This window comes from Sorex fumeus, unplaced genomic scaffold, assembly GCF_029834395.1.
Source record: "Sorex fumeus unplaced genomic scaffold, SorFum_2.1 ptg000035l, whole genome shotgun sequence".
NCBI lineage: Eukaryota > Metazoa > Chordata > Mammalia > Eulipotyphla > Soricidae > Sorex > Sorex fumeus.
Window position 1 is genome coordinate 24,221,920 of NW_026606092.1, and position 26,094 is coordinate 24,248,013.

At 35.2% G+C, this 26,094-nt stretch overlaps 1 protein-coding gene across 1 annotated transcript in view; it reads left to right on the plus strand.

Moving 5' to 3' along the window:
• The window catches only part of LRP1B (LDL receptor related protein 1B), a 1,985,988-nt gene that overhangs the window by 348,541 nt on the left and 1,611,353 nt on the right, over positions 1–26,094 (plus strand). The window lies entirely within an intron of this gene.

Consider the following 26,094-nt stretch of genomic DNA (forward strand, 5'->3'; position numbering starts at 1 on the left):
ATTATTTCACTGTTATTGCCTAAATGATAGGAAAAGCATGGCTTGAAGAAGGAAAAATTCCTTAAAATGTAACACTAAAAGTGAGTAAAGTACACTCCAATAAGTTTTATCACACATTTTGAAAGGTATAGTAGAGGAGTCAAACTTTAGTGCCTATATTATTTCTATTATCATCTTAGGGGACTACAGAATTTATTGAACATGATTCCTTTTGAACCTCAAGGTGAGAGTAATATTTATCCACTTATATTGTGAGGATTTTTTTGTATGAATAATATCATATTCACTTACTACCTATAATTCTTACTTGAGTCTTAGAAATGTATCTAATTTTGAGATGACTGAGGGCTTGACCCACATGAAGTATATCACCAACACAATATTGTCAGAGCCACAGATAAATCTAATGGTTTAAAAAAAAAATATCTACTGCCACAATTAGTATGGAATGTCCTCTAAATTTTGGTATTTCTGTTTCTAGCCCCTCTAACCTCAGCCTATGTTTTCCATGCTATCATATATACAAGCTTATCAATAATATCTAAAAAGCAGCTACATAGCTCTATGAGGTAGAAGTTGGAAAAAAATCTTTATTGTGCTACACTATCAAAATAACAATTATTGGTCTCATGTTCCATTTTTCCATTATTAAAAACTTTTGCAGACAAGACAAATATGTTTTAATAAATGCTTTATTGTTGGAAAGAAAAAGCATTATAGATTCACTTAATATTTGCAAGTGTTTTAAGAGTTTCTCAGCATGTGGATATCTGACTAGTTGCTTCTTTTTTAAATGATTTCTTCTGTCATAGATGGATGTTGTAATTATTTACTGTACCTCAAGATTTTATAACCTTATTTTTAAAAAAACTTTATTATACTAAATTATACGGTATGGGCGAAATAGATAATAGGAAGAGCTGTTGAATATATAAAATGTAATAAATTCATATCGGATGTGATTTGATAATTGAAAACAATAAAATACTCATGCCAAATATTTGAATGAACCTTAAAAATATGCTTAGTAAAAAGTTACCCATCATAAAAGATCAAAAGTTTATTGCTCAATTTCTTCAAAATATCACAAATGGGAAAACATAAAGAGTAGTTCATGATTGCCAGAGGTTTATAGGAAGAAGGGAATGAGGAATTACTTTAAGTTATATAGGATATATTGCAGGAAGGAAGGGGGTGAGGGGGGAAGTAGATTAAAATATTCAAAAATCAAATTACAATGATGGCTGCACAACTCTGTTAATTTTTAAAAATATTAAAACTCATATATTAAATGGGTAAATTGCCTGGTAAATGAATTCAATCTTAATGGCACCATCTAAAAATGGAAGAAAATCTCATTATTAACACTTATGGGAACAGATGGTACATTAAGGCGCAAAAAAGCCCTAGCAAAACATTTATCATAATATATCTAAGAATTTAGACTATATTTTAGATACATAAGTACTGATACGTAAATTGTTTCAAGTTTTAACTCTCCTATATTTTAATGTCCCTTGGGAATTTTCTCCTTATTACTTGCAAGAAAGGATTTCCAGGGCATGATCAAAAAGTTAAATTATTGATTTTGGGTACTGTGCATTTCTTCCTTGAGTCTCCCACCAATTTCCTGATAGGAAAAATGAAAGAGACTTGTGACAGATATTTGAAATCCTTTTGGTGAAAGACTGGAAGTACTGCACCTAGAACAATACAGAAAGAATGGCTAGGCTCTGTATGCCCAGATTCCTTTTATGCAAGTGAATACTGGAGAATGATGATGTACCCTTACTGCTAACACAGAATTTCAGGAAAATCCAAATGCAGAACATGTGTGGGACAGAGGAGGGATACAGACAGGTGTGCTTATAACTAAAGAGAGAAAAGACACTGTTCAGTGAATGCTGACATGTGTGATACGCATCTTGTTTCCTCCCCTGACTGATTGTGGGTGAGACATTTGAAGTACAACAGACCTGTACTTGTCAGCCAGCATCTACTCTAAATTATAGGGTGTCTGCTCTGAATAGTTCCTGTGCCCAGCAAAATGTTATCAAATGTTTTTTTAATAACTACTTAGCCTCAAAGGTAGACATTGAGTTTTAATACACAGCTATTAAGGTTTTAGGAGACTAGGTATTCATATGCTAAACCTAGGTTAATTAAGACTAGAAATCAATTTTCTGATCCCCTATGTTTTCTTGTTTGGTTGGTATTAGTATTTGTTTATTGTAGGAGACCTCCAAAGTATTGATCTAGAATCCTGGGTGTACTCGTGGCAAGGCAACTCTTGGTCAATTGGACCCGTGATTCAGTGCAAGAGGCCTGCCCTACTGAGAATTACCTGGGTCGCTGGACCAGTGGTCAGGAGCCTCAAGGATCACACCATGTGTTTTTGGGCATCAGGGCTGCACTCCACTACACTTAAACCCTGAACCCAGGTCAGCTACATGCAAGAGAAATATCTTAACCCCAGTCCTATCTCTCAGTCTCTGCTTCTTTAGTTATAAAAATGACCATACCCCCGACTCAATATATTTTTCATACATATAAATAATTAGTTGTTGTTCTTTCCAACAACATTTTACTGATTTTGTGTTAAAATATTTATTTTGGTCATTTTTACTCTTCCCCCATCATCAGAATTGTTGACTTACCTTAAAGAAAATACCAATATTAATATTCTTCTAAACAACTACCACTTGGATACTGAACAATTGTTTCCAATTATAAAAAGGCAGAAAAATAGCTAATTTTTCTACTTAAATATTTGACTACCCTACATGCATGTATCTATGTTTAATTAAACTGTATTAGAGAAATGGTTCCCTCAGTAACTAGTGAACTCTGGTCAAGCATAGAGACAAAACTCTGCAAACTTTTTCAAATCAGACTTTTTCAAATCAAAATCTATCAATCCAGAAGTTCACAGTGACTGTGTATTCTAATCATGGTATTTGAAGCATGTTGTTCTATGTAATTATAGGCAGTTATCAGATATTTACATAGTTTTACATTTTTAAAATTTTTTTAATGCATGCATTCTGTGGGGCAGTTAAATAGCAAAAGTAGAAAACCTTGAAAACGGATTCTTTTTTTTTTCTTTTTTTTTTCCTTTATTTTATTTTATTTTTTTTTACAGTTGTAGATTTACAATTTTTTGTGCTTGGGTTTCAATTATACAATGATCAGATACCCATCCCTCCACCAGTGCCCATTTTCCACCACCATGGATAATATCCCTCCCACCCCCATCCCCCCATCCACCCTGTCTCTGTGGCAGGGCAATCCCCTGTGTTCTCTCTCTCCTTTTGGGTGTTGTGGTCTGCAAAAGAGGCATTGAGTGGCAAACATGTTCAGTCCATAGTCTACTTTCAACATGCATCTCCCCTCCTGGGAGGATCCTCCAAACATCCTTTATTTGGTGCTCCCTACTCTATCTGAACTGCCCTTTCCTCTAGGATACCCGGCTGGCCACTAAGCAATGGAGTAATCCTCCTGGTGCTGATCTCAGCTATTCTTGGGTATTAATCTCATACTTTGTTACTTTATATCCCCCAGATGAATGCAATCTTTCTATGTCTATCCCTCTCTTTCTGACTCATTTCGCTTAGCATGATACTTTCCATATTGTACCACTTGTATGTAAATTTCATGACTTCATCTTTTCTAACAGCTACATAGTACTCCATTGTGTAGATGTACCAAAGTTTCTTTAACCAGTCATCTGTTCTTGGGCATTCAGGTTTCTTCCAGTTTCTGGCTATTGTAAAGAGTGCTGCAATGAACAAAGAAGTGCAGATGTCACTTCGACTATACATTTTTGCCTCTCTGGGATATATTCCCAGGAGTGGTATTGCTGGGTCAAATGGGAGCTCAATTTCTAATTTTTTGAGAATCGTCCATACTGTTTTCCAGAAGGGCTGAACCAGTGGACATTCCCACCAACAGTGAAGGAGTGTCCCTTTCTCGCCACATCCACGCCAGCATCGGTTGCTTTTGTTCTTTTGAATGTGGGCCAGTCTCTGAGGTGTGAGATGGTATCTCCTTGTGGTTTTGATCTGCATCTCCCTGATGATTAATGATGTAGAGCATTTTCTCATGTGCTTTTTTGCCATTCGGATTTCTTCTTTGAGAAAGTTTCTGTTCATTTCATTGCCCCATTTTTTGAAAACAGATTCTTATTAAGGATAATTGTGTGCTCAGTCTATGAAGAAAAATTGTATGACATCTTTGATTCAAAGGCAAATTATGTTGCATCTACAAAATGTTAGGTGGAAACAGCAAATTTTATGTACTTACTTTTCATACCACTTGAGGCAAACCTCAGGCACATGAGGCTGGAGCAATAGCACAGTGGTAGGGTGTTTGCTTTGCGCACAGCCAGCCTATCCGAGCCAGGTTCGATTCCTCCGCCCCTCTCAGAGTGCCCGACAAGCTACCGAGAGTATCTCACCTACATGGCAAAGCCTGGCAAGCTACCTGCGACATATCCAATATATTCAATATGCCAAATACAGTAACAAGTCTCAAGAATATGGAGACGTTTTTGGGTCCGCTCGAGCAAAATCGATGAACAGCAGAGGACAGTGTTTGTTTATCAGTGTTACTTTTCATAAATTCATTTGCGATGTAACACGATAAGATCAATATAGCACGGAATTTATTGTGAAATTTGTGAAAGTTCTGCAATGACAAAATTCTAACCAGAAAAATAATATATTGTTGAATAACAGAGAATCTTCCCTGTGAAAACTAACATTGTTAGATGAATGTACAAAAAAAGCACATTAAAAATTAAGAGAAATTTAGATATCCATTACTCTGAAATGGCAAAATGATCATATTTTCATATTTGTTTACAGTGGAAGTTAACAGAGTTCTCCAGTGTCAAAGAATTAAACTTTTTAAAGAGCAATGAAAGTATGCAAAAAAATGTGTTGTACAGAAATGATTTACTACTAAACTGATTGCATCGTGGGATGAGTTCTCTAAACTAGGAAAAAGAAGAAACTTAATAATTATATTCTTTTCACTGAATGGGAAAATTGATTCTTAGCCTGATATTATACATGAACATGTTTACTTCTCCACATTATTTGAAATAATTCTTCAAGTGTCTAAATGGCTAACTATCTTGAAGCCCTATGAAGCAAAGAGAATAGAAAATCAAGAAAATCACTATTTTTCTATGTGCTGCTTTCAAAGCCAGAATTCTTAGTCTAGTGTTATATGTGAGGAGAATTAAACTAAGTAGTGAAAATGTTCATTTGTGGAATGAATGTTTGGTACCTAACACCTGTGGCAGGAAAGTTTTCCTGAAAGGCACTTATTTTCTGAGGTATTCAAAATTGAATTCGTTCTTGGATTTTCTGTTGAATAGTTAATGAGGTTTTCGTTCCAACACTCAGCACCAGCTGATTCATGCCCTTCTTTGAGAATCTGATGCTAACATCTTAAAACTAGATTATTTTCCTTTTTTAAGTTAGGAAGTTATTCATACAGCCATTTCTACTTCTTCCCTATTGCACTGCAATACTCAGTTCAGAAAGTCTTGTGGAGAACACTTTATTAAAAACAATGTTTTGGATGTAATGATTTATTGGCGAAGAAAGGAAATAAATTTGATCTTATCTGAGGGCAATATTTGAAACCTGGAATGTGGTGATATTGACTATATTGTCTGCCCCACACAAAGATCAGCAAACATACCATATAAAGGAACAAGTAATATTTTGCAGTGAGCTATTATATAAAGTTCTGGTACAAATGCTGAATATGATCTCACAGATCAAAGGGAAAGCTTGTGAGACCACTGGGTACAGTTTATTTATCTTTTCATTCTTTTTGCTTTTCTCTTCACTTTATTCTGAGGTTCCTCTTTTTAGCTCCAGAAAGGTTGGAAATGTTGAGCCTGTTTTTATACTAAAGGATTCTCTATTCGGAGTTGATGTAAAGGGGTAGGAAGAAGAAGGTAGAAGCGTAATTATCACTACAAAGGCTTATCTATTGCGGGGGGGGGGGGGGGGGCGGGGGGGAGGGGCGGTCATTCCCTGGAACAGTGAGGAACAGATGGGAAGTGACATTTCCCTTTATTTTGCTCCATGAGTTGCCAATAAGTCTCTGAGAGTTATCCTCTGCTGTTTTAAGCTCTCTTGATTGGAACTGCAGGTGATCAAACTGAGACCACCACAGTTTGCATGAGTGGGTTAAGATCAGCTTTTTTTAAAGCCTCTGATTTTCACTCAAGAGATACCTGAGTTTTGGTTTACTAATCTAAGACCACAAGTCATAGAATTGTTACTTTTTTTTTAAAAAACCTTATGTCCCTCAACATGACTTGTGAAAGATAGAATAAAAACTTTGAAATGATGTAAAATAAAAGGGGTGCAATAAAACAGATGAATTTTTGTGACAGCTATAGTAAAATCTCCTTGGCTAAGGGGATGATATATAGTAAACAAATGCTCTTCTAGGCTCTTTAGGGACAAAGCTGAAGGCCGAGCAAGGAGTCTTCCCGAAATGATTCAATCCATCATTTATCCACAACTGATCTAGCATTTGGGGTTGAGAATGAAGGCTTTTTACCTTTCATGGGTGAGCACATTTCTTCCCGGAGGACGTTTTATTCTTTATAGTCAGTGTATAAAATTTACATTTGACTTTCACTCAGAAGTGCTTCTAAAATGACATATTTTGCTAAATGAAGCACTAAAGATTGTTGTGTTCTACAGCCTACTTTAAAGGCAATGCCTTTCTTTCTATCTCCCATCCTCCACATCTTCCATCATCCTTCCCTGAAAGCAGGAAATAAAACCTTTTTAAAACTATGGGTTTTTCTGCCTGTGGAATAGTTGGGGTCACAGACTCACGGTATAAGTTCTGCTAATTGTTGCATTATTCGGGTTCAGGTCTAGGCAGCATAACCGACTTTAGCTTGAAGTTTTGTTTTTATTGAAATATTTAATCAGCTTTCTGGGTTTTTAGGTTGGGAGAAGTTGCTCACAATGAGTGAGAAAATGGGTAAAATCAGGGAGTGAGTGGGAGGATACCAATCCAGTGAATGTGCTTCTTAGATTTCTACCCATCAGCACAGCTTCTGTTCTTTCTTTTCCTTTAATGTAGAGGAGAGGGGGCAAGAGTGGTGGAGGGGAGAGGGCTGGCAGTTACATACAGTAGTACTCAGGGATTACTCCTGGCAGTGCTCAAGGAACCATATGCATTGCTGGAAATCTACTGAAGTCAGCCACTTAGAAGTCAAGTGCCTAAACCCCTGTGATATCTCTCTGGTCTGTGCTATCTCTCTGGGCCTTTTATTTTAACTTAAAAAATATGCTTTGAGAAGGAAGGCTCAAGGGTGAGATGTAAGATATGAATAGGAGTTGAGACCAATCTTTCACAGCAACAAAAAAAAAAAAAGAAAGCACAAACTTTACAACACTTTTAGTTAAGTAAATAAAAGTCATTTTAATATAACATACTTATTTTTAAAATAAGCATCTAACCATAATAATAATAACCTCAATCTCTTACAAATAGAGTTGTCTAAGAATTTGAATTTGAACTTTGTATTTTGGGGAGGAGGCATGAAAGACAGAATGATTAAATGTCATTTGATTATCATTAAGTTGGTTTTCTGTCACTTCATAACAAAACATATAAATAGAGCTTGTTAAACCAATACCTGCTTTGTATGTGTGCTGTAGGGGACACACTCAGCAGTACTTGGGGTTTACTCTTGGCTCTGTAATCAGAGATCACTCCTGGTGAGGATCAGGAAACTGTGTTTGATGCTTGGGACCAAACACAGGCAGACCCCAGCAAGGCAAACCCCCTGCACACTGTACAATCTCTCTGCCCCGCAATACCTGCCTCTTACAAGTCCAAGCTGGATACTGAACAAAGAATCACAAGGCTGAGACCAGAGCATTCATTGCACCAGACTATTATCTGAAGGTAATGAAGGGAAATCTGCTTCCCAAATCATTTAAGTCATTGAAACCAAATGCAGTTTGTCCTGTTGTAATGAATACAGCCACAATTTCTTGAAAATGGTCAGTCTCAGTCAACCCACTCAAGGCCTCTTCCTTTCTTGAGCAGATGACATCTCCATTTGCTTTCTTTTTTCATTTTTTTCTTTTCTTTCTTTTTTTTTTATGTAGGAGTACTGCTATTTATTCAGCCATTGATTAAGCTGATTGCATTGGTCATAAACTCCATGACCTCTCCATTTTCAGAGCAGCAGCTCTTAATGCTTCAGAATTGCTACCTCTGACTTTTCTCTCTGCTACCACACATATCTCCATTTTTAGGGTGTTTCTGTTTGCATTATAATATAAACACTTTCAGCAGTGCTAGAGGAAGAAGGTCAGGGAAGACAATTCTAGAAGAGCTCAGCCCAGTCAGACTAGCAGTGCTTAGGCAGGTGGTGCTCAGGGCCATAGCCTGCAGTTTTAGGAGACACCAGATCTCAACCCAGCAATCTCCCTTCCATGTGTCACCAGAATCAGACGCAGAGATTTGCAAATGCCTGGCACATACTTTACCCCTGGAGCTATGTCCCTGGCACTTGCATTTTAATTATTTTTGAGGGATTTCTGTGTCATTTTCCATAGAGGCTGAACCAATTTACATTTCAACCGACATTGTATCAAACTTCTATTTTCTCCATAACCTTGCTAACAGTTGTATTTTTCTAAACTCTAAAATATAGGCCATTTCCAAGAGTGTAAGGTGGTAGCTTGTTATGGTTTGGATTTACATTTCCGTAATGTAAAGCAAGGCTGAGCAACTTTTCATATGTCTATTGACACATCTGTATGTTGGATTAGTGTCTTCATCTGTTTCTGGAGGATGGAAGTCCAAGATCAGGGAATCAGCAAGATTAACTTCCCTCTATTTTTTGTTCATTGGTTTGTTCTTGATCACACCTGACAGCTCAGGACCTACTCCTGAATCTGTGCTCAGGGATCACTTTTTAGTGATGCTTCTAAGTGACGCTCATTTTTCATGCCAGCTATCAAACATGGGTAATCCAAGTGCAAGGCCAGCATCTTAGCCATTGTATTATCTCTCTAGCTCTGTGCATCAAATTTATACTTAATTTTAGTGATGCACACAGGTGGTGGAAGGCCCTGGCTTGTAATACTTGGCTATCTGTACAGGCAGTTCAAAGTGAAGGTCTGAGGATGTGAATCTACTTTCTGCAGTACTGGGGCCTTACCAAAGTGCTTGGGGCACTGACTGCTGTACCCAGCAGTACTCAGAAGACCAGGTGATATCAGGGTTTGTCAAACTCAAGTCACAGCCAATATAGAACTTGTATCTTTGATTCTGTGCCATCTTCTACAGCCCCAGCTCTAAGTTCTATTATTCTCTCTCTTCTACTGATTTTTGGTTTCTTCGCAATGTTTCTTTGGATGTAGGTTAGATCATTTATTTTTTTTTCTTTTAAGAACTGGGGAGATAGTGTCATGGTTACAGTACTTGTCTTGCCAGCAGCAAGTCCTGGTTTGCTACCTGGAACCCTTATTGTGCCTCGAGAATACTCTAGAAGATCCATGAGCACAGAGCAAAGAGTAAGCCCTGAGTACCCCTGGATTAACCTAAAAAATAATGCTTTTCTTCTTCGTTGCTATAAACTTGTATTGTTATGAATTTTTCTCTTAAACCCTCTTTTGTTTCATCCAATAGGATTTGATAGATTTTGTTTCAACATTTTTCTGTTTTCTTTTTGTTGTTGTTGATCTTTAGCTTCAGACTATAGTGATCAAATAAGATGCTCAGTATATTTTCAGTATTTTTATACCCATGGAAGATTATTTTAGGTTCCAGAATAGTCTTGAGAATGTTGTCCATGCACTTGAGAAGAATGCATCACCGTCACTGTCACTGTCCTCCCATTCTTCATCAATTTGCTTGAGAGGGCCCAGTAACATTGTGAGACTTGTTGTTACTCTGTTTGGCTTATCAAATAGATCATGGGTAGCTTGTCAGGCTTTGCTGTTCAGGTGAGATACTCTCAGTAGCTTGCCAGGCTCTCTGAGACGACGGAGGAATCGGACTCAAGTCGACCAGGTTGGGCATGTGCAAGGCAAACACCCTACCCACTGTGCTATTATTTTTGGATAGAGATTTCTGTATATGTCTGTTAAATTTCTCTGATAACTTCTGAAGATCAATGTTTCCCTGTTAACTTCCTTTCAGATTACCCATCTTTAATTGTGAGTAGTGTGTTGAAGTTCCATAACATTATTTGTTATTATAAATGCATTACGTTTAATGATAATTTTAATTTCCTTGGGAGTAATTGGTCTGTCCCATTGTTCTATTTCTCTTTTTGGTTGCTTTGGATGATTATGATTCCAAAGTTTTGTCCATGTCTTCTAGTTTCTTCAATTTCATGCCACTATATGCCATTATGATTTTTATAGTAATCTCATGATTACTTGAATTTTTCTGGTATCCATTGTGATGTTTCCCCTTTCATTTCTGATTCAGTTTACTAACATTTTCTCCCTTTATTTTTGTGAGACTAGCTAATGGTCTCTCAATCATGTTTATTCATTTGAAGAACCAATGCTTGAATTTATTATGTTTTGATATTTTCAGTTTCCATTTCATAAATTCTGCTAAGTTGTATTATTTTCATTATTCTGCTTGTATTAGGTTTCCTTCATCTGTCTTTTTATAGATAATTAAGCTGTGTTAATAGTTTATTTGTTTGAGCCCTTTGTTGCTTCATGATGACTGCTTGCATTGCTATATTTTCTCTTAGAAGCTTTTTCTATTCCCATATGTTCTGGTAATTTTTGCCTTCATACTTATTTGTTTCCAGAAATATTTTATTTCTTCCAGATTTCCTCTTTTACCCATTAGAACTTCAGTAGTAAATTTTTTAATTTCCAGGTGTGTGAATTTTTGTCCAAGAATAGATGACTGAATAAAAGCTATGGCCTATATGTAAATAATGGAATATTTCTTGGGTATAAGGGAAAACAAAACCATGCAATTTACTGCTACATGAATGAATATCAAGTAAATCATATTGGGTAGTCAGATGGAGAGAGACAGAATTAAAATGACTTCTAATTAATGTGTGGGTTCTAAAGAAAATGTAAGGGAATAATAAATGGCCAAAGGCAATAGAACAGACATCTGCTCTGCAGATCTGAACTTATCAAAGGAGGAAGAGTTGGGTGAGACAGTCTAGTGCTGGATGGTACTGGGATGTTGCATGCATGAAAACTTATTAACAGTACTGTAAATCACAGTGCCTAAATTTAAAAAAAGAATGAAAGAAAGGATAGGAAAATGAAAGATAGGCAAAAAATAATAAAAATCTTAGCACAGTATTGTAATAAAATATCTTTAAAATAGAAATGAAGACCAAGAAATAAATTTTCATGTGTATGTGAGGATTTCCTTTTATTACAACATCAATTTATGTTAATTCATAACAAAAGTTTCAGGAAAATAAATTGAGAATGCCTCCTCAGAAAACACTTGAAAAATCTGCATAGCCACATCCAAAAACTTGAAATTGGAGAAATTTTTCACACCATGCATCTTAGTTAATGAATGAAAAAGTGGAAATTCAAAAGACAAATGAATATTGCATAAACCTAAAAAGTATAACCTAAAAAGTAAAAGCATATAGAGAAACTACCATAAAATCTAAAAGACATCTTGAGGCCAGAGTGATAGTACAGATAAGATGTTTGCCTTGCATGTGGCTGGCCTAGGCAGAGATTTAAAGTGACCTGGTGCTCCATACTTGTTCCTAGAAGTAGAAGTTTATGTATAAACAGTTTTATAGAGACTAACTAAAACACTAGTTTTAAGACCTATTCTGAAAGAAGTATTGAGAGATTTGTTAGTAACTAAGAAATGATCATAAACTGGTAAACTGACATTAGCAATTACATATCCACCACACAGCATACAAATATACAGCCACATGCAAATGTATATTATAAACTGTTGGCTCATTTAAAATAAATGATTGACATTCAATGGGAGTCTTTCATTGGTACATTTTATTATAAAATATATTTGAAGAGAAATAAAGGTATATATGTGAGTCCTCCATTGTATTGCTTATCTCTAAACTTTCTATTTAGGGAAATGAAGCTATAGATTTAAAATATTTTCTTTCAATAAGCACTATACAGATTCTGAGGTCTGAATAACAAGTGTTCTGTCCCCCCTATTTTTCTTTTATCATTCCTTCTGCTGATTCTATTTTACTGAATTGTCTAAAAATTGACCAAAAGGATTTTTTTCTTCATTTATTGTTTCTAAACACTTTATTCAATAAAGAAAAAAAATTAGTACTAATGGTGAAATGGAAGTAGTAAGAGTCTTTATTTTCTTTTAAAGGTCAAATCTGTCAATAAATCAATATCAGGTAAAGACATACTAAATAAATGGAGCATTAAAATAATTATCACAGGCCAGAATGATAGTAGAGCAGGTAGGAAACAAGTCATGCATTTCCAATGTGTCTGACCCAGTTTTGATCCCCAGTACTCCATATGGTCACTGCCATATCACTGCTAGGAGTGATCCCAGAATACAGAGACAGGAGTAGGCAATGAGCATCTCTCAATAAGCAATACCCTGCTCTCTACCCACCCCCCAAAAAGTTAGTTTTATTTCTCCCATTGCACTTATTATTTGGACTGTTTGAAACACAACTTCAGAGTCATTTCTGTAAGTGATGATATAATATTTATGTCCATATATATAAATAAGAGTATGATATACGATACATATATGAAGAATATATAAACTATATATCATACATGAAGAATATATATGTACATATATTCTTCATTAAGCACAAAAGCTCACTCACTGAGAATTTTATGCCAATAAGGTCTTAGAAAATTTATTTATGCATTTCAAATTTTGAGATATATACTGTTAGCAGCATTCTTATATTTGTATAAAAGCATTTTGAGTCAATAAAAATATGGATAGTTTAAGGCTTTTTTATATTTGGGAAATAGTTTCATATCACAAAATATATTTAATAAAGGAGAATATAAGATGTAATGTCTAGTTTTTCAGCTTCTGAATATTTTCTTTGGAAAGAAAAACTTCACCCTTTTAAATAGTTATTTCCATTATATAATTATGTGATTTTGTTGTTCAATCTGGGTGGAAATGAGGGTGCCTGTTCATTCTCCTTGTAACCACACATTGCACCCCACAACACTGCCTGGGGAGCTTTTCCACAATTCCCAGAGCACATTAGATCCCAGCATGAAACAAATGCACTAAAGTGTAGCTCTAATCAGAAGAATTACACATAGGTCGATTAATTCTTTGGGGAAATTCGTTTTAAAACTTAAATACAAATAAAATCAAAGAATGCATATTGTAGCTTAATTCTATTCATTAAGAGAAAACATTTATTTTAATTAAATAACTGCATCTTTACTGGAGTCTTTCACTAGTAATTTTTCATAATAAAACACACATGAAGATAAATGCAAGATTTATCTTCAGAGACAAACTATGCATCAATAACAATGAGTTAGTGATTCAAAGTCTTGTGTGTCTAAACTATTAACACCTGAAAAAATGAATCTGAAGAAATAATAGGAGGACAATTTCAATATGGGAAACTACTAAGTTTAAAACCTTTTCTTTATTCTTGAATGCTTTAATGGATCTTAGACATTCAATATCAAAAACTATAGTATACTTGAAACCATAATGTAGTATGTCTGTGATGGTTAAGTCATCAAATATAGGGGAAAATGAAGGTTATTTAGAATCCTTTTAGTCTTCTCAAGTAGAATATACCAGTGTGAGGCAGATCAAAAGGTGATTGCTTGGCCTTGAAAATATAACTTAAAAACATATTCAGCCACCTAAATGCAAACTTGGCACACGTTTCCTTGGCCTTGATCACTTTACCAGTGACACTGCAGGAGCTTTTCTTACCTCTACTGTTTACAGCCATGAAAATGAAATGCACAAGAGCTCTCTTTAGGATAAATACTCAGAGATCTCTAGAAATGCAGATTCTATTTAATGCCATCAAAATAGACACAGAATAACACTGATTCATTTCATATTAATATTAGGTATGATGGGTATGGTTTTTTTCCTATTTAGCTTCATATTTTAAACATTAAATTTAATAATCACTTCCAGGACTCTGTAGTTCACAGAGGTCATTACAATTATAGCACTGCACTGTAGCACTGTCCTCCCGTTGTTCAACGATTTGCTTGAGTGGGCCCAGTAATGTCTTCGTTGTGAGACTTGTTGTTACTGTGTTTGGCATAACAAATACGTCACCGGTAGCTTGCCAGGCTTTGCCGTGCAGGAAAGATACTCTTGGTAGCTTGCTAGGCTCTCCGAGAGGGGCGGAGAAATCGAACTCAGGTCAACCAAGTTGGCTGCGTGCAAGGCAAATGCCCTACCTCTGTGCTATCGCTTCAGCCCATTACAACTATAATATTTATTAAAATAAAAACAAAACTATTTTCTGGAAAAGGGGTATCTGGTTCACTCTTAGTAATGTTACTATTTAATGATAAAATCATATTTTAATAGCTAAAATTTGTTGTAAATTCAATGTCCACCTAAGTGTACCACTGAATTAATCATTTTTTGAAAGAATTCTGTGAAGCACTAAGAAATACCAAATTAAAACTCAGAATATGTCCCATCACATACTTTCTAATTTTCTTTTAAAAATGTTATCTAGCTGTTGTTTATAAGTGCATACACAGGAACAGAATAATATGAAGAGCATCATTTAATGAATGTTTAGTAGTCCTGGTACTTAATATATATTTAATTTTCATTTCATTGTTGACATATAGTAAATATCAGACCACACATTCCTATTTTAAAAATCCAAACTATGAACTATTAGATGAGATATAAAATTGCTCATAAGTTTTTCCCAAGAATGAACACAGAGAAATTTACCTTCAATACTCAATAGCTGAAAGGATTTTGTTAAATGATTTCAAAAAGCTCTAATCCTGGGTTTGTTACAAACAACAGAAATACTAGCTTTATTTTCCTTTGGAGAGTTATAAATGCTTGTCTGTCGCATGAATCTTGCAGGGGCAGCTGTGCTATACTGTAGAGTATTTGGAGGAAAAAAAAGGCAAGCTTCTTAAAGAATCACCTATTTCTTACCCACTTGTGAAAAACAAGCCAATAAATGATATCCAATAACTCAAATTTAGGGTAGAATTCTATGTACTGTTTATCTATAAAATGGTGGTGATGCAATAACTAGCTATCAAGTCAGTACTTAGAATTCTTTAATTGCTCATTGGAAGACACACCCTGATTATACACTTTCAAAGAATACAATATGATGCAAAAATGTAGATCATTTAAAAAATAATAAAGTGACTCAGATTGTTTTCTTTTCAAATATTTACAAATTACAATGCACCTGCCCCCTTCAAAAAACTAACAAACAAAAAATATCCTCCTTTGTCTTGTGTCTGCCTATGATGCTAGATTAAAAGTTTCTAATCTTTCTCCTGGGAATAAGATACTGATATAAATACACATTCTATCTAGTTAAAACTGATGGTCTACCGCAGAAGTAGGCAAACTTTTTTCTCACAGACATGATACACTTCGTTTTATGAATTTTGGCCAGGAGTGATCGTATGTCTCTTGACATGATTTTTGATTTTGTTGCTTTCTATGGGTCACGCCCGGCAATGCACAGGGGTTATTCCTGGCTCATGCACTCAGGAATCACTCCTGGCGGTGCTCAGGGGACTATATGGGATGCTGGGAATCAAACCCGAGTCGGCCGCATGCAAGGCAAACGCCCTCCCCACTGTGCTATCGCTCTAGCCCCGTCTCTTGACATTTTTAGACTGAGAAGGGTTTTGCTGTGAACCCAGGGTGGAAAAAGAAATCACAAAGGGGGTTTCTAATGAATTGATCCAGAGAATTTCGACCCTATATAATTTCCCAAATGGTTGTTATTCACATATCTATTCATCCACCAGAGACCTGACTTTCTCTACAGGTTTTCTAACTTACATCTATAACTCTTGAGGAAAATCAAAGATAGTGTAATAACTATAAGACAACAGATCAAGAGAACTAATTCTAGGGAAGGAGAGAGAGTGTAGCAGTCAGGATGTATGCCTTGCATGTACTTCACCCAGGTTTGTTTCATCGGACCCTATTTGTTCTCTCGAGCACTGCCAGGAGTAAACCCTGAACACAGCCACATGTGGCTTAAAAGCCAAAAACCCTAAAAAAGAAGAAAGTTGACTCTCAAGGCATGATAAAATTTGTACATAAAACAATTTTTGCACGAGGACATTATTACTAATATAAAATATTATAAATTGACATATTATATTTAATATACAATGGAGAGGTATGAATTAATGTACAATCTAAATACCCTCTGTGTAAGTGTAGGGAAATAGATTTGTAAATCTAACCATATTACCTATAGTTGTACAGTATAAGAAAAGTAAAGGTAAAGGTAAAGGTAAAGGCCCTCCCGTTGATCGTCGATTTGCTCGAGCAGGCCCCGTAACGTCTCCATTGGAGACTTTGTTGTTACTGTGTCTGGCATATCGAATACTCTCGGTAGCTTGCCGGGCTCTCCGAGAGGGGCGGAGGAATCGAACTCGGGTCGGCCATGTTGGCCGCTTGTAAGGCGAACGCCCTACCGCTGTGCTATCGCTCCAGCCCATTAGAAAAGTAAGTTTCTTATTTTTATTTTTATAAACCAAACTTTATTGATAAAATTTACTGTTTTATTTAATAAATTAGAAATACTAAGATAATTAAATGTAGAATTTTGAAAATTAAAATATATATTTTAAACGTTTTATACATATATTTTCCTATACTTGTTTAAATATGTTATACCACTGATATAATTGTTCATGGTCCTCCGTTGTTCATCGATTTGCTCGAGCGGGCCCAGTAACGTCTCCATCATGAGACTTGTTGTTACTGTGTTTTGGCATATCGAGTCCATCACAGAGCGATAGCACAGCTGTAGGGCGTTTGCCTTGCACGCAGCCAACATGGCCGACCTGAGTTCGATTCCTCCGCCCCTCTCGGATAGCCTGGCAAGCTACCGAGAGTATCTCGCCTGCACAGCAGAGCCTGGCAAGCTACCCGTGATGTACTCAATTGATATAATTAATGCTATAAAACTGATAATTATTTAGGACCAAAAGATTTTTATCCAAGCTCAGTCACACAATATTTAAATGAAATATCAATTTTTCAGTATATAGAACTGTAAATTTTATCATGCCCTATACAAAACAAGCACATAATATGAGGGTATCATGTATAGTTTAATATGATCACAATAAATTTTAACTGTCTAGCTTTATCTTCAAATGTTCTTTCTATCACAGGATAAATAATTATTTCTATTTTGAGAGCTAAATTAGCAAATGAAACCAGACATACATGTTATTTGCGTAAGTTTTATTTTTAACTTTTGTTTTTGTGCATTTTCATATTACAACTTTCTTATGCATCTTATGTATGTATATCTATCATTTTACACATAAAGCTATTGCCAATAAATTTAAAATAACTCAAAAATGTGATTATATGAAACAAATTAGAGTTGAATTAAGTAGAATATTTTATAATGAATATTGACTACATAATAGGTGTCATTGTGTTCTTTTTCTCTATTTTTTTCTATCATGCTAAGAAATGAATCCCCTCATCCTTGACCTTTTATTCTAGTAATATTATAACTATCCATGTTAAAGTAAATATGATCACACTTATTGCACCTAACAACACAAGCAATAATTTGTGACATATAATGCATTCATTAGTTTACCTCTGCAGCAGAGACTGATGCTTTCAACTATTTCTATTATGCAAACCTTTGCTTTCTAAAATTCCTGACACATAATCAGTACCCCGTAAATGTTTATTGACTGTAAAAATGAATGGATGGAAAAGTGATCTATGTGGTTTGTAGACTTTTACTCTTTGAACACTCCCTGATGTTCTATTTGCTACCGAGGCCACTGACTGCTGAATGTCAACTAAGCTCATCGTCCCTATTTGCATCCATTCTTGTTTTGAGATAACATCCCCCAGCTATCTTCAGAAAAGATTTTCTAACTCATTGCCTTACTTAGAGTAAATATACAATAAAATTTGTTCATCTAAATTGAAATAAGGGGAAAAAAATCTTCTGTGAAAAGCTGACAGTGCAGTTCCTTTACATAGATCATGTGTTCCTCATTGACCATATGTTCAATGTTCACGAACATATGCTGTGTTTGTTTTTGGTTGTTTGTTCTCTATTGCACAATTGTGAGTTTTGCACAAGCCCCATATGATCAGTGACTAAAGCAATGTGATTTCTCTTCATTTACTTTTTTTTTAGCTCTCCTTTTAAATGAGTACTCATTACTCCAGTTGCAGAATTAAATATCATATAGGTCATTAAGGTACCCTGCCTTCTGGCCTCCAGAAGAGAAAAGTTGGAAATGCAAAATATAGAGTACAGGTCGAATTAACTGTACTGTATTTGGAAAATGGGATTGTATAATAGTCTCAGATAAAAAGGAATAATATAGTTAGAGATAAGGCATTTTAACTAACTGTTCATAAAGAAGCTTGGTCAAAATTATTGATTAGATTTATTGCTGTTCTGAGAAAATCCATTACTTTTTAAATGCAAAAGGAGTTGAGTTCAGTCTGAAAATGTTTTCCTCTAGAAAATGTGAAGATATTGTTAAAAGACATACTTCAAAACACCAATCTTTACCTATGACATTATCAGGATTTTCCAATCATGTCTGACAAGAACACTATCATTCTGAGTAACCCAGTGAGGTAAGGTTACCTGTTATATAACTCACAACAGCACTTTTTGGATCAACAATTCATTGTGTAATACCACTATCAAAAACTACATATTTCTGGTCTTCTTCAGTGAGGTTATAGATAAATTTCTGGCAGCCTTTGTGGAGTTTGTTTGTGTGTGTGTGTGTGTGTGTGTGTGTGTGTGTGTGTGTGTGTGTGCATGTGTTTAGTATTACATGGTTCCTTAACAAAAAAACATAGATTATAACATAAAAGGTTATAAGAGTGAGAGAGTAATGAGCAGCTGCTCAAATTAAAAAAATATTTTTTATTTTAAGAGTTACCCTCCAAAAAAGTATTTTAAAATATCAAATGAAGAAAAGAAGTGTATTCATCATCACCAACAGCTTCTCACTGAAAAGGACTTGCTAGTTTAGCTAGCAAGGGTAGTTTTCCCAGCTGTCTTGGAAAATTCAGTGTTAGAAATTGTATATAGGCACATTTTATTTATATATCTGTGATGGAAAAAAGCCTTCTTATATTCTGAATAAAGCAATTAGTGTTATTTCTTACCCATTAGAAGAAACACATTAAGATTTACTAACCTCTTCCTTTGTTGTGGTCCATTCTTGCAAACTCTCGCAAACCAATGCTGCATCCCATTTGTTGTTTTGCATTGCTTTTTGCTTTGGTTCTTGAGACCCAGATAGTAGCCTTTAGGGTTTACTCCTAACTCTGCTTTTGGGCCATTTCTGGGGAGCCACTGGGGATCATATGTGGTACCAGTGATGGTATCAAGCTCAAGCAAAAGTAACACCTTATCATCTGTATTATCTCTCTGAGCCTGAAGTGATGTTTCTGAATATCTGAAAAAGCAATCTGTGTTAAGATCAAATGAAGATAATCTCTCTAGGAACATTATATTTGCACTGATGTTATAAGCGCTTGCTAATTCTTGTCAATCTCTAATATAGTTAAGAAAGTAGAAAATCAGAGGCAGAGAACTAGTAAAAAAGTTGATACCCATTTCTTACTCCAGGCTGATGCCAGTTTGATTCCCAGCCTTGCTTATGGTAACACAGAGTACCTTCAGAGCTGATACAGGACTACAGCATGAGGAGTAAGCCCAGAGCACTGCAACGTGTGACTCCCAAACAAAGCAAAAATAAATAAAAATGGAAAACATTCTGTCTCCTAGGATGAATTAAGAAGGGTGCTAGAGCCACTCAATTATTATTTGGAATAGTGGGCATGCAGCCCCTTTCAGTTCCAAATTTACTAAGTCTGTATGCATAAAATGGCTAATAGTGGAAGGATTACCATCATGATAATTGCAAATTCAAATAATAAATGATCTTTTAATAAGTTTCTTAGAGAATTAGCTAACAAACATCTACCAACCAATCACTGATTGAGTTACATAATAATTTTATAGTCTTGACATAAAATAATGTCTGAGTTACATAATAATTTTATAGTCTTGACATAAAATAATGTCTGGGAAGAATTGTTTTTCTGTAATGGAATCTCAGAGAGAAATGAAGGGACTCATTTGCTAATCATGAAAAGATAAACTCGAGGATTAGGGATGTTCATAAGAGCACTGTAAGCTTCTCTAAGAGGAGGAAAGGGAGCAATTCACTGATGAAGCCTAAACATTTAGGATTAATATACAACAGCAAATTCAAATAATAAATAAGTTTTTAATTATTTTCTTAGTAAATTGGTTAACATATACCAACTGATCGCTGGTTGAGTAATATAATAGTTTCATAGTCTTGGCATAAAATAATGTTTGGGAAGAACTGTTTTTTCATGCAACAGAATCCCAGAGAGAAATGGAGGAACAAATCTAAATTTAAAAATAAAACATACATTTATTAATTATGATTTGGATTACATATAAATAAGCCCATTGTAATTTTAAAATGTTATAACTGGGAAAATGTGTTTAATACTCCTAATATATTCTTGGCATAACCTAGCCATAGAATAATAACTTAGCCTATGTTAAATGAGCTTTGAACACTGACATTATTTTACAATTGGACAAAATTATATATTACAAGGTCATTTTACAATGGCTTAAAGTGCTGAATAGCCCAAAATTTGTTGAATTACTCAAAAAATGCTGAAAGTGTAGCGCAGAATAATTATTTATCCTTGTGATCATATAGCTGATTGTGAACAGTGGCTCACTGCCCACTGCCCCAGTAATGTTTGAAGATATAGTAATGCATATGGCTAGCCTGGGAAAATATTAAAATAAAAAATAAAAATTCAAAGTATGATTTGACAGACTGCATCAAGTTTTTGTATTACCATAAAGTTGAATTTATGAGTTGAACAATTGGAAGTCAAGAATCTTCTTTATTATAATATTATACTGCTAACAAAAATTTGAAGGCCATATTTTCTTATCTTTGAAAAGTGAATTTTTTGTTCTATGGTTTGATGTTAGCTTTAAAGGACAACATAGAGTATTACTTGTTATCTGACTAAATTCTTTTCAGTTTAATTATTTTGGGGTAACATTTATACAATTTAATGACATTCTTCTTTCTCACACTACATTTTTTCTTTAATATTCAAACTTCCCACTATTAGGAGAAGGGAGTAAATTTCTAGATATGAATTCTATTTGAAGAAGCATCAGTAATGGCAGTGATTTGGGGAAAGAAAATAGAAGTAATCTTCTATATCTTTGGTCCTGACAACCAGACATTTTCAAATCACTGATCAAATATGCAGGTAGGTCTGAAACTTTTAAATCTGCACCGAACTACAACTGACATTTTTCACTTGTCATTTTTCTTTGCACAGTACAGTATAGCAACTAATTATGTAGAATACATACTGCATAAATATATTGCAAAGAATCTAGAGGTGATTTATAGCATGTAGGTTTATACATATAGTTTATGCACAAAAACACATTTTTATATTAAGGACTTGAAGATCCATATATTTGGGTATATATAATTGTCCTGGGACCAACCTATATTATGACTGAACAGCACATGACAAAATGGGAATTTAGTTTGAGATGATCCAAAAATGTCTCAAACAGTGTAAATCAGAGACTACAACAAGTGGTTGCAGTATAGCATAGTGAAAGCAGCAGGTATCTGGGTTTAACCATTTGGGTTTAAATACCAATGTCTTTACATAAAAGGTAAAGGCCCTCCCATTGATCATCGATTTGCTCGAGCAGGCCCAGTAACGTCTCCAATGGAGACTTTGTTGTTACTGTGTCTGGCATATCGAATACGTCACGGGGAGCTTGCCAGGCTCTGCCATGCGGGCGAGATACTCTCGGTAGCTTGCCAGGCTCTCCGAGAGGGGCGGAGGAATCGAACTCGGGTCAGCCATGTTGGCTGCGTGCAAGGCAAACGCCCTACCGCTGTGCTATCGCTCCAGCCCCCAATGTCTTTACATACTATATGATTTTGTTTAGCTATATTATTTTAAAATCTCTGGGTTCAATTTCCTCATCTGTACAAATGGAAATCATATTTATTCACTTAACCATTCTAGGATTAAAAATAATGGTATATAAAAAACAGTAATACAATGTTTGATAGGTATTTTAGGTATTTTAAGATTATTAAGCATATCTATATACGTACATTATGTAATTATTGTGATCAATTTTTATACTTCATGACAGAAAACCAGCAAACTTTTAATCTACATAAAGTGAGATAACTTGAATATAGTTCACTTAAGACACTAGTTCATCTAAAAAATCAAATGAGGTCTAATTCAGGGATTAACACACGAACAAAGCTTTTCCAGCAACTATGGATTATTTAGAATCAGAAGTATTCTTAGAAACTACGTTATTGAGTCATCTTGTTTAAAAAGTCCAGCATGTTAAAAAATCCGTATGAGCACAATATAGGTTAAGTGATTTGGCTAAAAGCATGTGTTACATAACCTCACTGAACTTCAGTTTCCTCTTTTCTGAAGTGGGAAGAATTTTTACATCACAGATTTCTCTTGCATTAAATAAAATATTGCAGATGGTGTATTTGGTACTTGATCTCTGAGATTCCAGAACAAATCTCAGGTAATTTTCCCCCATACCTCCCCAACCACTATGTATCCAACCTTAGAGATTCTGCACATTATGGCGATCATGCTTAATAGCTTATTTCTAAATCATTAAACAGTGAAAGCATTTCTTTCAAGGATGATGTGGTTGTGATTCTAAATATAGTATCTGTCTGTGTATTGTTTTTTCTATAATGCAAAGGGGGGCAAAAAGGAAGAACAACAACAAAAATGTCTGTCTTCTCTAGTCTCAAAGACTGCTGGAGCAGACTGCAGGAGCAAGGAAGAAAGAAGTTCCAAGTGTGTAGGAGGCAAAATAATGTGTGTCTGCATTTTCTGCCCCATTACACTTTGTAATTCATGGTCATACCATAAATTTGTTTTGAGACATATCATACACATCATGGTGGAAAACGCACTGAGCTCTTTGGTGTTCTCAGATAGGAAACAACTGTGACTAACCATCAAGTCCTGAATAAATACAGCTACTTTCTGCTTTGCCTGTGAAGCACTACTTCCATCTGTTCAGCTGCTCTCTGCCTATCTCTGAGCTTCTTCCTGTGAAGTGAAAAGAGCAGATATGCTGTGTCTAAAATGTGAAGAATCTACTATACATAGGAGTATATTGAGAGCAAAGATTTTGGAAGCATATCAGATGCTTGCGTGAATCTTTGAAATATCTGAGAATCTTGGGTAAGCTTATCTAGATCATGAATTCCTTTCCTAAGAGTAAGAATTTAAAAATACATTTAAACTCATGTACAGGAAATGTTTGGATGTTAAAAGTATGCAATCTAATCAACTAGTCTAGTTTATACTGTGAGAATTCATTTTTCCATAAATTCCCTATAGAATCCATCAGCAATATCAATATTAAGAACAACAAACTTAACTCACACTGGAGCTAGATTAAAAATAATTACTAACATAAAAATCAATATAAATTGTAAAATGTAACAGCAAACTTAGCTGCAAAGTGGGGGCATAAGATTTCCCAACTTTCTCAGTCCTGGTCATTTTTCCAAAATGATCCATTTCTAACGCTCCACAGATCATTTGTGATCTCTTTACTTTTTATTTCATATAATGGTTTGCTTGAACAGTCATGCTATAGGCATTCAAGATTAATGCACAAATTTGTATTTATTTACTTTTAATCTATGCTCTGAAATTTTAGATTATAGATTTAAATTTCATTAACTAAAATAGTTTTTATTTTAAACAAATAAGTTGAAAATATATAATGATGTGAGTCCTTTAATCTAAATATTCAACATGTTACTGCAACAATTGTCCATAGTTTTTGGAGGGCACCGGTTATCTTACTAAATCCCTCTTTACATAACTTGTGGTGCTGAGGATTTACCCAGGACCGTGTATGGGTTCTAACACAGCACCGCATCCCCAACCCAGAAGCAAAACAATATAGATCTCTCTTTTTCTTCTTTCCCCCCTCATTTTTCAGTGAGGTTAAATAGTTTTTTTTTCTTTTTTAATTTAAAGAAATGTGCTTAGAGAAGCTTAAGAGGTGAGAAAGTGAGATATGAATGTTTGAGAATGTGCACTTCTCCAGAGTGGAAAAAGCAGAGACCAGCTTTTGGTAGAAGGTTATACACAATTTCTCCAATTTGTCTTGGCCTGCAGATATCTTCACACATTAAAGTCATTCTGATGTTGTCCAAGGGGAAGCCTTGCAATCTAGATGACCCTTTCTTATTCTTATGGATTTATCTGATTTATCTGTAGCTTCTTTTCTGAAAGGTTCACCCTTCTCTAGGTGGTGTCTCATCCTTTCCATCTCTAAAGAGCTCAGGATTAACATCTCAAAGGGAAGTGTTCCTCATGCCTTTCTTTGGGTTTCTTCTGGGCAGGGTACTTTCTTCTTAAATCTTATTATTTCACAAAGCTCATTACCAGGAACTCTACCTAACTGCCTATGCCATTGAGATGGTGCAGAGATTTCACCCTCTTAAATCTTTAAGGCTACAAATTTGGTCCACTTAACTACATGTTGATAAAGGATACAGACCCTGCCTATGTGAGTGAAATCATTTGACCCCGACAATGATTTATAAGATTTCACAGATAAGTCAGCTTTCTTTCAGCTAGGTTCATTTCTAAGTAATTGACAAATTAGAAAATATGACCTTGAACATGATATCAGTAGGATGGGTTAAATTATATTCCACTGGGAGATTTGATTTGCTTTTATTTTGTTTGTTTGTTTGTTTGTTTTTTGGTTGGTTGGGGGATATATCTTCCATGCTCCAGCCTAATGCTGACTCTGTGCTCAGGGATTACTCCTGGAGAACATTGGGGGACTATGCCAGGTGCCAGGGATCGAACCCAGGTCTGTATTTGCAAGGCGAACACCTTACCTGCTGTACTATCTCTCTGGCCCCTGAAAAGTTAGGAATGATATTAAGCCTTCAAGGCAAGGTTGCAGTGAGAACTAGATCTCGTTCCTGGATATTTGGAAATATTTTTCTGGTAATATCGATGTAAAACCCGTGACAGCAGTTCTCTGTGTTGGTCCACAGCTCACAGGCTCTTCAAAATTTTCACAAACGTAACTACTGACTAACGAAGAAGCTTAGGTTCGGCGGAAAGAAAAAAGCTTTTTGAAAAGTAGAGAAGGAAATTTCGCAGCTAGGAAGAAACTTCATCTGTTATGTATGGTTCATTCTGTGGATTTTTTTAACTGAAAACCTGGATCTTTGTGTTACTTAACAAGTTATAAAAATGTTGCAGAGGATGCAAAGAAGGACAGAGTGCTGTGGCTGGTTTCAGTCTTTTGTGTTATCTATTGACCATTTACCTCAGGTATTGCCTATTATCTCTGAGTCTCTGGTGAGCCTAAACTACATGGTAGAATCTATAATCTTGGGGAATTGCTAACTTCCCTTCTTCAGGAAAAGCCCAAGATTTTGCAGGAATGTTTGATGCGTTTAATGAATGGAGACAGATAAAGCAGAGCTTCTTTCGACTGCTGGCAAGGGGAAACTGAGGCTTCCTCTTTTAATATATTGGTCTTATACTTTATAAGAGCTTTGAATGGTTACTACCAAATGGCAGTGATTGGGTTAATTAGTGTCACAAACTTCTAAGTAAAGTACCACTTAGTTGAGGGCATTGTTTGTGGCTTAGTAGAGTGAGACTTTAGGAAGGGAAGTTGGAAAAAAAAGAGTGCTTTCACCGTTTGTCTCACCTCAGCCATTG